This window comes from Helianthus annuus, chromosome 4 (assembly GCF_002127325.2).
Source record: "Helianthus annuus cultivar XRQ/B chromosome 4, HanXRQr2.0-SUNRISE, whole genome shotgun sequence".
Classification (NCBI taxonomy): domain Eukaryota; kingdom Viridiplantae; phylum Streptophyta; class Magnoliopsida; order Asterales; family Asteraceae; genus Helianthus; species Helianthus annuus.
This window is the reverse complement of record NC_035436.2, coordinates 116,582,136-116,593,138: the sequence shown is the minus strand read 5'-3', so window position 1 is coordinate 116,593,138 and position 11,003 is coordinate 116,582,136. Positions and strand designations below refer to the sequence as shown.

The window sequence follows — 11,003 nt, the reverse complement described above, 5'->3', positions numbered from 1 at the left end:
GGTATTAATCGGAATTGTATGCACATTTGTGATTATGGTCAAATGATTTCATGTTCGGTGTTACGAATCGTTTTGTTAATCGGCGCATATGTGTTAATCGGATAGTTTGAATGATCTTGTTTCAGATTAGGGTTCTTGATAAACATGAGAATCATGCTTGGTTGATCTTGTTGATGTTAGCAGATTTGTGAAAATTGTGTTAATGGTTAATCGGATAAACGTAACAGTTACTTATCAATACACCGAAAGATACCGACCCCTCGAACCATAGTAGTTGACCGAAGGATTGTTTGGCCGAAAGATACTCGTTGACCGAACCATAGTTTGACCGACAGATAGTTGGACCGAAAGATAATTGGACCGACAGATAGTTGGACCGAGAGATAACATGGTCCGAAGGATAACCTTCGGTCCGAAAGATAATGGACTGTCGAAGGATGAATTATGAAGTATGAATCGAAAGATGTTAGGGTTTTGCATAATGTCTTGAACAATTGAACATATGTTGAATTAATTGACATGCCATGCTTGGTGATGAACATGTTTGTGTAATACTACGTGTTGTACTGATATGCAAACTGACTGCTATGTGAACCAATTAATTGCATGCGTAACATTTCGAGCATGAACTGATTTTGCTATACGTGTATACATAGGACGTGATTAATTAACTGTGAGCACTTATTTAGCATACCGAGCAAACCAAGGTGAGTTCACACTCTTACCAAGGCATGGGATTCCCGGGGTGTTGGGAATGGGATTGAAAGGTTGATTAGATACTTTATTGACACTATGCCTAGACTTCTACTTTACTATCCTCGGTTGTGAAGGATACCTATAGTTACGAGTAGTCTAGTGGTTATACAACGTGGAACACCACCACACAGTAACGTGGAACACCACCACACAGTAACGTGGAACACCACCACACAGTAACGTGGAACACCACCACACAGTAACGTGGAACACCACCACACAGTAACGTGGAACACCACCACACAGTAACGTGGAACACCACCACACAGTAACGTGGAACACCACCACACAGTAACGTGGAACACCACCACACAGTAACGTGGAACACCACCACACAGTAACGTGGAACACCACCACACAGTAACGTGGAACACCACCACACAGTAACGTGGAACACCACCACACATAGAACATACAATCGGCCCGGTAGAGCCACCTGTTACAAACGAACTTACTATTACGCATTTACTTTCTGTGAACTCGCTCAACTAGTTTGTTGATCATTCTGTTACATGCCTTGCAGATCGTTAGGTACCTGGAGCTTGCACTGGAGAAGCGGGTCGTTGTGGACAAGGATCGTGACTTTTCTGTTAAACTATTATGACACTTGAAACTGTTAGCTACTACTGGTTTATTTACTATGCTTCCGCTACATTTTGAAACGATGATTTGTTTGATCACCTTTTGTATTGAATGGATGGTTTTCATTTATTTTACTTAATATTAAATGCATGTTCAATATGATTGGTGGCTTGATCCTGGTCAGTCACGCTCCCAAGCGGTGATACTCCGCAGGTGGATTTTGGGGGTGTGACAACTTTGACTTTCGCGCAAGTCAAGCATTCTCCGACATAAGTCGCGATATCACTTTTGAGGTTAGACCACCAATAGTATTCTTTCAATACTTAGGCCTATGTGCTTCCTCAACATATCATCTCGAAGGCTGCCAAAGAATGGAACCCAATTTCGACCCATAAGGTATAAAGTTCCATCTTCTTTCGGCACTAATTGTTCCTTCATGCCTTGAAGTGTTTCTGCTTGAATATGCTCTTCCTTGAGCGCTTGTGAATCATCTTCTCTAATGCTTAAACTCTCAGTGTTCTAACTCGCTCCTTGCGGCGCAAGGCGTCAGCTACAACGTTTGCCTTGCCCGGATGGTACTTTATTTCACAATCGTAGTCGTTCAACAATTCAACCCAATATCGTTGACGCATATTTAATTCTCTTTGGTTGAATATGTGTTGAAGATTTTTATGATCCGTGAAAAATAATGCATTGAGTACCATATAAATAATGTCGTCATATTTTGAAAGCGAATACCACCGTACCTAACTCGAGGTCGTGAGTGGTATAGTTATTTTCATGAACTTTCAGTTGACGTGATGCGTACGCGATAACTTTATCCCGTTGCATAAGTACGCAACCCAATCCTTGATGCGAAGCATCACAGTAAACTACGAAGTCATCGGTACCATCGGGTAGTGATAAGATTGGTGCATCGCACAACTTATCCTTGAGAAGTTGACATGATTCTTCTTGTTTCTCGATTTAGGTGAGGGAGGTTAGCGGTTGAGAAAACTTTAGAAAAATTCTCTATAAATCTCCGATAGTACCCTGCTAATCCCAAGAATTATCGGACTTCAGTTGGAGTCTTGGGCGCTCCCCAGTTCTTAATTGCTTCGATCTTGGAGGTGTCTACTTGAATGCCTTTCTTGTTCACTATCTGCCCGAGAAATTGTACTTCACGGATCCAAAACTCACATTTGTGTCTCCTTCTTGAGTAGTTCTAAAATGGTCCTCAAATGTTGCCATGCTCAGCTGCTGATCGCAAGTATATCAAAATGTCATCAATGAACACTATGACGAATTTGTCGAGATACGACTTGCACACGTGGTTCATTAAATCCATGAAGACCGCTAGTGCGTTCGTTAAACCAAAATCATAATGAGAAACTCGTAATAACCATAACGAGTTTTTAAAAGCCGCTTTCGGTGTGCTTTCCTCTTGAATTCGTAACTGATGATACTCCGATCGTAAGTCTATCTTAGAGTAGAAGCTTGAACCTTTAATAAACCATTTGAGTTAGTTGGAAATTCATTTGCAACATGGTTTAGAAATATGAATTTCCATTCATCGAAATGTTGTGTACTTTTGCAAACTTGTATGTCTTTCCACCCCCAAAACCTTTATAAAGATGTATATTGGTAAAGAGTGGGGGTTATGAATTCACAATATCCTTGTTCGGTCAACTACAAGGTTCAGAAGGTGCTAATCAATATGGGGATTTGGCTATGGGTGCGGTTCACGATACCAAGTCGATATGTAACTCGACTTGTCGATATGGTTATAGTCCCGGCAAGTCTTCAGGAAAGACTTCGGGAAACCCTTTTACCACTGGATTATCTGTCAACTTCGGCCCAACGGCCTTCTTGTCGACAACATGTGCCAGAAAGGCAACACAACCTTTCTGTAAGCACTTCTTTGCCTTCATGCAATTGGTTAATCCACAATGGTGTATCGTGATTCTCTCCATGATTAATAAGTGTCCCTTTGTTCAGTAGTGGTAGGCGAATGACCTTTTCATGACAAAAAACTTTGGCTTGGTTATCGGATAACCAATCTATGCTAACCACTACATCGAAACTACCTAACTCAACGGTAAGAGATCAATACTGAGTCTTCGCTCGCCAAGTTCCAAGGAACATCCTCTAACAACTTTCCCTGACTCGACTAGTTTACCGTATATCGATTCTATAGAATGAGGAGACGTCTAGCTTACTTGGCTCTAGGCCAAGTACATTTGGAATTCTGTGAGGAGAGGACTTCACTCTATATTTTTAGGAACCCTATGTTTAAATGTAGGATAACCCAATCCATATGTTTAGATGTTGGATAACCCAACCATATGTTTAGATGTTGGATAACCCAACCATATGTTTAGATGTTGGATAACCCAACCATATGTTTAGATGTAGGATAACCGAATCCCTAATTGTAGCTAGGACAATCTCGTCCCTAGCCATGAAACTCATGTATGTGAAATATTGATATGGAGCTAAAATTGGCACCGGTATCAAATAACATGGATGTGAAATGTTGGTTGATTGGAAACGTGTCGAGTAACTACTATTTGAGTGATTGAGGTAGGGTGGGATGATGCGGTCATGCTTCGGATCTTCGAGGCTAAACCCAACATGTAACACTCAGTGTGTTTGAATTCGGGTGTTACCCAGTATGGAACAACCCTTGAGAGATCGTGAAAGCATCAAGTGTAACCAACAATATTGGCTCCAGTTATGATCGAGTTCTTTTATAAAATCATATGAAAATAGATATGAAAATCAGATGATATAAAAGAATGATGTATGGTTAAATAAATAACCAACAGAAATGTAGTGTATAAATATATCATGTCTTGAAATAGAATATTTTGTCTTGTGTAGAAGATGTCGCGTCTTATGCAAAATGTCATGTCTTGTCTTTGTCGAATAGGTTTGAATAACACCACGATATGCAATATAATATAAGCACTTATATATAGGAAGTACCAGCGGCGTATCCACCATGCTTTTATCATATTACACACGTCTCGTTATTTACGAAAATGTCTTGTATATACTAACATCAAATGTCATGTGTAATAATGTCTTGCTTAACAGTGTCATGTATAAACCACATCTTGTGTAAAAGCAATGATTTTCAACACATAACTTTTAACTTAAACATTTGTTTCTTTTGGTGCCATGATATTTTTTAATACACACTATTAAAAGAATCTAGACATATATTTGGATATATATAGTCTATCATGCACCCAAAAATGAAGAATGCAATTGGTCATGGAAACCTCAAGATCGCATTGTTCATATATGTTTAAATATATGATAATATGGATAACTGAAAAAAATAAAAATAAAAAAATAAATAAGTAAATAAATGATAATGTGAATAACCGCAACCAAAATGCGTAGTGCCTCTTGCGTGTATCGGTTATATGTTTTAGTGGCAAAGAAATAATTCATTGAGGAGGGAAAACCAACTAGTGGTCTTCGTCCATATAATATGTGTTCCCTACTCTATGACCTCGATCGTCCGAAGTAGAGAAAATCCTTTGTCTTATTTGTCCATGTGAAAATTATGGTAATAGTGCTTGAGTTTCACGAGCTCTAGCAAGATTATTAGAATCTCCAGAAATTTCGAATAGAATGCAATGAGGGAGTTGCAGCATGGCTCATGCCATACCATTCCTTGGGAAAAGACAAATGTCAAGCGACGAAATTTATTGTATCATTTCCAATAAATATGATAAGGTGGAATATGATAAGGTAAGGTAAGGTAAAGTAGGATAAAGTGTCATAGACACCATGGAACCAACCCATGTTCAAGAATTTCGAGAATGTTGAGGAAAATCCTCCATGAGTGGCTAACAAGTTTTGTTTGTTTAAATGACTAGTCTCAACTGAATCGTGATATAGATCGAATGTTAGGTGTGAACGAATACGTGTCGTCTTCCTGTATTGTATTGTATTGTATTGTATTGTATTGTATTGTATTGTATTGTACTGCACTGTACTGTATTGTAGGGTGTTATACTAACCACCTCAGTTCGTGTTCTAATAAATAAGAAAAATTGAATCTCAAGTAATAACTTAAGAATTTTGAATGAATAGTGATCATTAGCTTGGCCCGCAGAGTCCACCATAATTCCCATGCACTACAAGTTGTTATTACGTTGGCCACCGTAATAATAAATTGCCTTGCATGGTCACCCTAGCGTTCTCTCGTACGAAGCAGCCGATCAGTAAGAGAGAGAACACTATTGTCAATATACCTTCAACATCGGAGGGACCTTCGTGATAGCTCACGTGTCAACGTTCGTTGTCATTACTCACAGAACGGCACTGCGTTAAATGAAATAGAAATGGAAAGAATCTGTAACAATAACAACTGAAGGGGCACCTTCAAGATGAGTACTTCCTCTTCTTTGTAGGGACAAGAGTATATCAACCTTGATTGGTATGAGTCACAGGGATCTCGTCCTACTAATGGAGTTGTTGTCCAAGGTTACCACCTCCGCCTCGTCGTCATTATCATGGTCAGGCATGTCAGCATTCGCAAGAAAGCAACCGTATTTTTATGGAATTAAGTTTAAGATATCACTTAGGAATCATGTTCGCCATAAGCTCCGCATTAGACGTGAGGTCGATATTTTCATCGTGCGAGTAAAGAATAATAATAGAGTTTGAAGTCGAAGGTATTTTGTTCTTGCCAGATATTTCGTACAACACATATATGAATGACTTATATATATAATCATGTAAAATCCTATCTAACAAGGATTTCTATCTTTACATAAGCTGAACTTCTAAACCATTTATAATGCGTAAACTGATAATGTAATGTATTGTAGGCACATAGTATGTTAATGTAATGTGTCTATTTCTCATAGACTTCACCCATGGAAATGTCCTCGCTTGATTTATGTGAAGTGAATTTTTGTTGTAGTGGACTTTGAAAAATGTTTATGCAATGAAAACCTTTTGACCTGTCAAATTGTATTTATAATCCGTTCAACATGAACAAGAGGTTTTCATGAGAGGTCCCTAGTGATTGTAGTCTTAGACTCGAGAAAGAATCCTGGTTCACTACAATCGATGCTCTGATACCAATCTGTCACACCCGCTCGTAGCGGAAGCGCGAGGTGTGATCTGATCGGTTCTCATTGCATAACAATATAAGTGAACATACTAAATGAATAAAAACAAGCTCCAATGCCATTGTCATAATCGTTTCAAAAGAACGCAACATAAGTTAAACGTATTGGTTACAAACCATCAAATGAAAATAAGTTGTCATTGTTTTATACATCAAAATGTAAGTCTTAAAATGTTAAGGCTTTGACCACTATATCACCGCAAAGAGGCGGTATATAACGGGCAAACCCTTCAAATGGTGGCATGGAGTCTTGATACTTGCTTTCCTTGATTGAAATGTCTGCATGGTCCACTAATTTCCTGAAATACATGTTAAGTTTGAAAACATCAACAAAAGTTGGCGAGTTCATGCAGTTTAGTTGTATGAGATGTATCTGTAAAATGTGAGTTGTATAAAATGTATCTGTAAAATGTGAGTTGTATAAAATGTATCCATAAAATGTGAGTTGTATAAAATGTATCCATAAAATGTGAGTTGTATAAAATGTATCTGTATGTAATGATGTAGTATGTAAAGCGTCAATGAAATCGTTGATCATTAATGTTTCGCGAGGACATTAATATGTGTGACGAAAAAGGAAGCAATCCAACCCTAGACGATTTTATGCCGATTCCTATCGACTGGGACACAAAAGCACTCTTCCGTATGGGTCCACGACCAAGAGTGGGGCTCGCCAAAACCCATTAGATCTAACCACTTGTACCTAGGTCCAAACTGGATTAATGGTGCTTAGATGTATAACCCTAATTCGCACATGATCTAAGGTGTTTCATTCCCTAACTTTAACATACGTTGAACATGTATTTTCCCCGATAGTTGTAAAGTTGTAAAACATTTAAATGAATAGGGGACATGAACTCACAGAATTGCGTCCGTGAATGGTAAGTAACTGTGATCTGACGTACGGTCGTCCTGAATAGTATCACCACCTACAAACGTTCTATATTTGTTAGACACTTCGGTCTTGTAATGACTTGAGTACAAGTCTTTTATCTTGAATATGTGTTAAGAATTGTATGTCTTTGTTATTCATTGAACTGTGTCTTAGATGTATTAATTGATAACTGTTTAGTGTATATATTTCGCCAAATATATATTCTTGTATCTCGTGAGTTGTATCATCGGGTCTTGTCCTCTGGATTTCATGTCTTGTATGAATAAATTGTATAATTGTATTTTTACCAATTTATATGTCATTGGGCTTAGCCCAAGAATTCATGTTGTTGGGCCAAAATAGTGTTGGGCTTCAATAGTGTTGGGCCTAAATAGTGTTGGGCCTAAATAGTGTTGGGCCTCAATAGTGTTGGGCTTAAATAGTGTTGGGCCTCAATAGTGTTGGGCCTCAATAGTGTTGGGCCCAAATGTTATTGGGCTTTATGTTATTGGGCCTTGGCCCATATGTTGGGTATTGGGCTTAGCCCATAAGTTTTGGTATTGGGCTTAGCCCATGTATTTATGTTAAGCCCATTTAGGATGATAAGCCCATTTGTAAAAATAGCCCATTTGTTATAAAATAAGCCCATTTGTTAAAAATAAGCCCATTCGTAAAATAGCCCATTTGTTATAAGAGAAGCCCATTTGTTAAAAATATATTCTTTCATTTTTATAAAAATTACTAAGTATAGGCTTTTTAGTTAAAAGAATACACAATAGTTTTTATAAGTTTCAAAACATTCGGATATTGTTTTCGGTGATGTGTATGTATTCGTGTCGAAAGATCGCCTAAACGTCGTAGTAACTTCCTCGGAATGGTGATATGTTCATAGATTCGCCCGTCGTCCGTTTTGACCATAAGTTGTGTTCGAAAGCTCGGAATGTCCGTAAGGTGTTTATAAGATGTATTTAAATGTAGTCTTGTAAGACTTTAGTCGAAATGTACATTGTGTTCATTTGTATCATTGTATTCAAGTTCCTAGTTATCATAAATATAACTAATACAAACAAATGACACATAGCACATAAGTTGTTAAGTTAACTAAATATATATTTTCTCAAAAATATATATTTATATCAAACTTTGCTTTTATAAAAACTATTCTTTAAAATCTTTTTAATCTAATAAAGATTTTGTCAAAAATAATAGTTTTTGTAACTTATGATTTTTAAGAAAAACTTGGCCATATTTTATTAGAAATATGGACTTTGCCATGTTTAATAAAAACACATCTTTTTCTTATAAAATCACCACTAATCTTCTCATATTTTTCTTAATAAAAACATATGAGATTTATAACATAACTTATCAAGATGAACTCATAATCATGTAGGGTTTTGGTATGATCTTTACATATGTTTACTAGTCCAAAAATCATATTTTACTTCTAGTTTTAACAAGCTTTTCATAAAAACCCATCTTGTATGTTTTCTTTTTATAACTTGTAAAAGCATTATTTTTAGTTAACAACCTTACATACTTTAACAAAATCAAAGATCATGATCCTCCATCTAAACATTTATGTTTAACAAAACCCTTAAACATTTTCATGTACACTTGTTAGATTATGTTTTTAAACATCATCTAACAAGTTATTTTTATGCTAATCATCAAAACTAGATCAAATATGCAAGTAATCATCTTTAACTCACAACATAAACACACTTTTATATCATGATTATTATTTTGCTTCTTTATATTTTCATCTTGTTTTGTATTGTTGTTTTAGTTATAAGTTGTTCTTTAACAATAAATACATAAACAAGTATGAAAATAAAGGATTTAGAAGTCTCACTTCTAGCTCTTGGCTAGGGATGATCTAGGTGAAAATAAGAAGCAAAGAAGATGAAGATTTGATGGTTGAAAGCTCTTAGATGAATGGAAATGCTTGCTTCAACTTGTGGTTGTCTTAGATCCTCCTAAGTTCCATGAAAATGCATCTTGATCATCATGAAAGTTGCTTGAAAATGAAGATGGGGGAGGGGTGTTCTTGACCGAAAATGGGGTGTTGTTGGGAGCTTTTGGTGTTGTGAAGATAGGAGGTGAAATGCATGAATGAAAGGGTTAGAAAAAGAAGGTAACTAGTTGCTACAATGATCACATTTCACCACTTGTATCAAGTTGCAACATGAAGTAAATATCTAGATATTATTGGTAACAAGTTGAAAGAAGAGTGGGGCCCACAAGGGGTGTTGCAACCGTGAATGGGGGGGGGGGTTCCCTTTGCTTTTCCTTCTTGAATTACTTAGTAAAAATGCTAGAGTTCTTAGTTAGATGTTTTAGGTAGTTTATAAGTATAAGTGTTTAAGTGTTTAAAGGGTGTTAAATGATCATTACTAGACCAAAATGATCCGATTAACACTAGATGACCATTAAAAAAAGATTTGATATCGTTCGGACATTTGTTTCGAATTGTTTCGGTTAGATGTTATTTGAACGCTAAGTTGCGAAACATGTGTGAATTGATGTAGTTATTGGCTCGGATATTACCCGAATGTATCCTCACATGAATTATATGTCAAATAATATTTTTACATGTCGTAAAAATATTAGAAAGCTGATTTCAGCAGAATTTCTGCGGAAAAATGTTGAAATCATCGCTTTTAGTGCTTTTCGGGCAATTTTTAGTGTTATCGGACTTCGGAAAGGATTTAAATCAAACCCTTGTATTCCTAGTTAGGGTTTAATATATATAAGATGTTGGACTTTCGTCTAAGTCCTAAAGATGTCGTTTAGATGATTTTCTGCGGATTCTGCTTTTTCGTCAGAATACTAGTTTATTAGGTGCTTTTCTAGTAGTTTCGATGCATTGTTTAAACTGTTCCAAATGTACTTAATAAAAATGAGTCATATGCATCCTAAGTAAGTATTCCTTGAGTATTCTATGTGTATGTCACGAAATAAGCAGTTCGGATGTTCAAAATGAATAAAAAATGTAGCTAAAAATGTAGCTAAAATGAGTATTTTAAGTGTGAAAAGTTACCGTAAAGTGGCAGTTGTCACATTCTCCCCCTGTTATTAAGAATTTCGTCCCGAAATTCAAGCTGAGTCATCCTTTGCAGGAGTATTCTCGAACAGGCAGGGGTATTTTGGTTTTGATTTGATCTGTACGTTCCCAAATATATACGGGTCCGTGTCGAGAGTTCCAACGAATTTTAACTAATATGTTACGACTCCTTCGTATTTTCTGGACCTCCCGGTCCATGACCTTAACAGGTGCTTTATGAATTGGAGTTTGTCATCAATGTGAACTTCATCCGCCGGGATGATAACCGTTTCTTGTGTTGGACTCTTCTTAAGATTCGACACATGAAATATGTCGTGTACACTACTTAGTTCTTCTAGTAACTTCAGTTTGTAGGAAACGGTGCCAATCTTTTCTAAGATTTCAAAGGGTCCTACATAACGGGGGTTAAGCTTTCCACATTTGCCGAAACTTGCTACGCCCTTCCAAGGTGAGACTTTCAACAAGGCCTTATCTCCGACCTCGAAAGATAATGGCTTCCGTCTCCTGTCTGCGTAGCTCTTTTATCGATCGCGAGCCGCCTTGATACTGTCTCTGATCTAAAGATTTTATCCGTAGTCTTTTGGACTAAA

The 11,003-nt window shown here is 36.9% G+C and overlaps 1 long non-coding RNA gene across 1 annotated transcript; it reads right to left on the bottom strand.

The window, feature by feature from the left end:
• Positions 1-6,731: 6,731 nt before the first annotated feature.
• On the bottom strand, positions 6,732-9,565 carry LOC118491321. The gene is made up of 3 exons (XR_004891274.1): positions 9,202-9,565; positions 7,335-7,401; positions 6,732-6,771 (listed from the first exon to the last, which is right to left on the bottom strand). It is a non-coding gene; the product is annotated as an uncharacterized LOC118491321 (long non-coding RNA).
• Between the last annotated feature and the right edge of the window lie 1,438 nt (positions 9,566-11,003).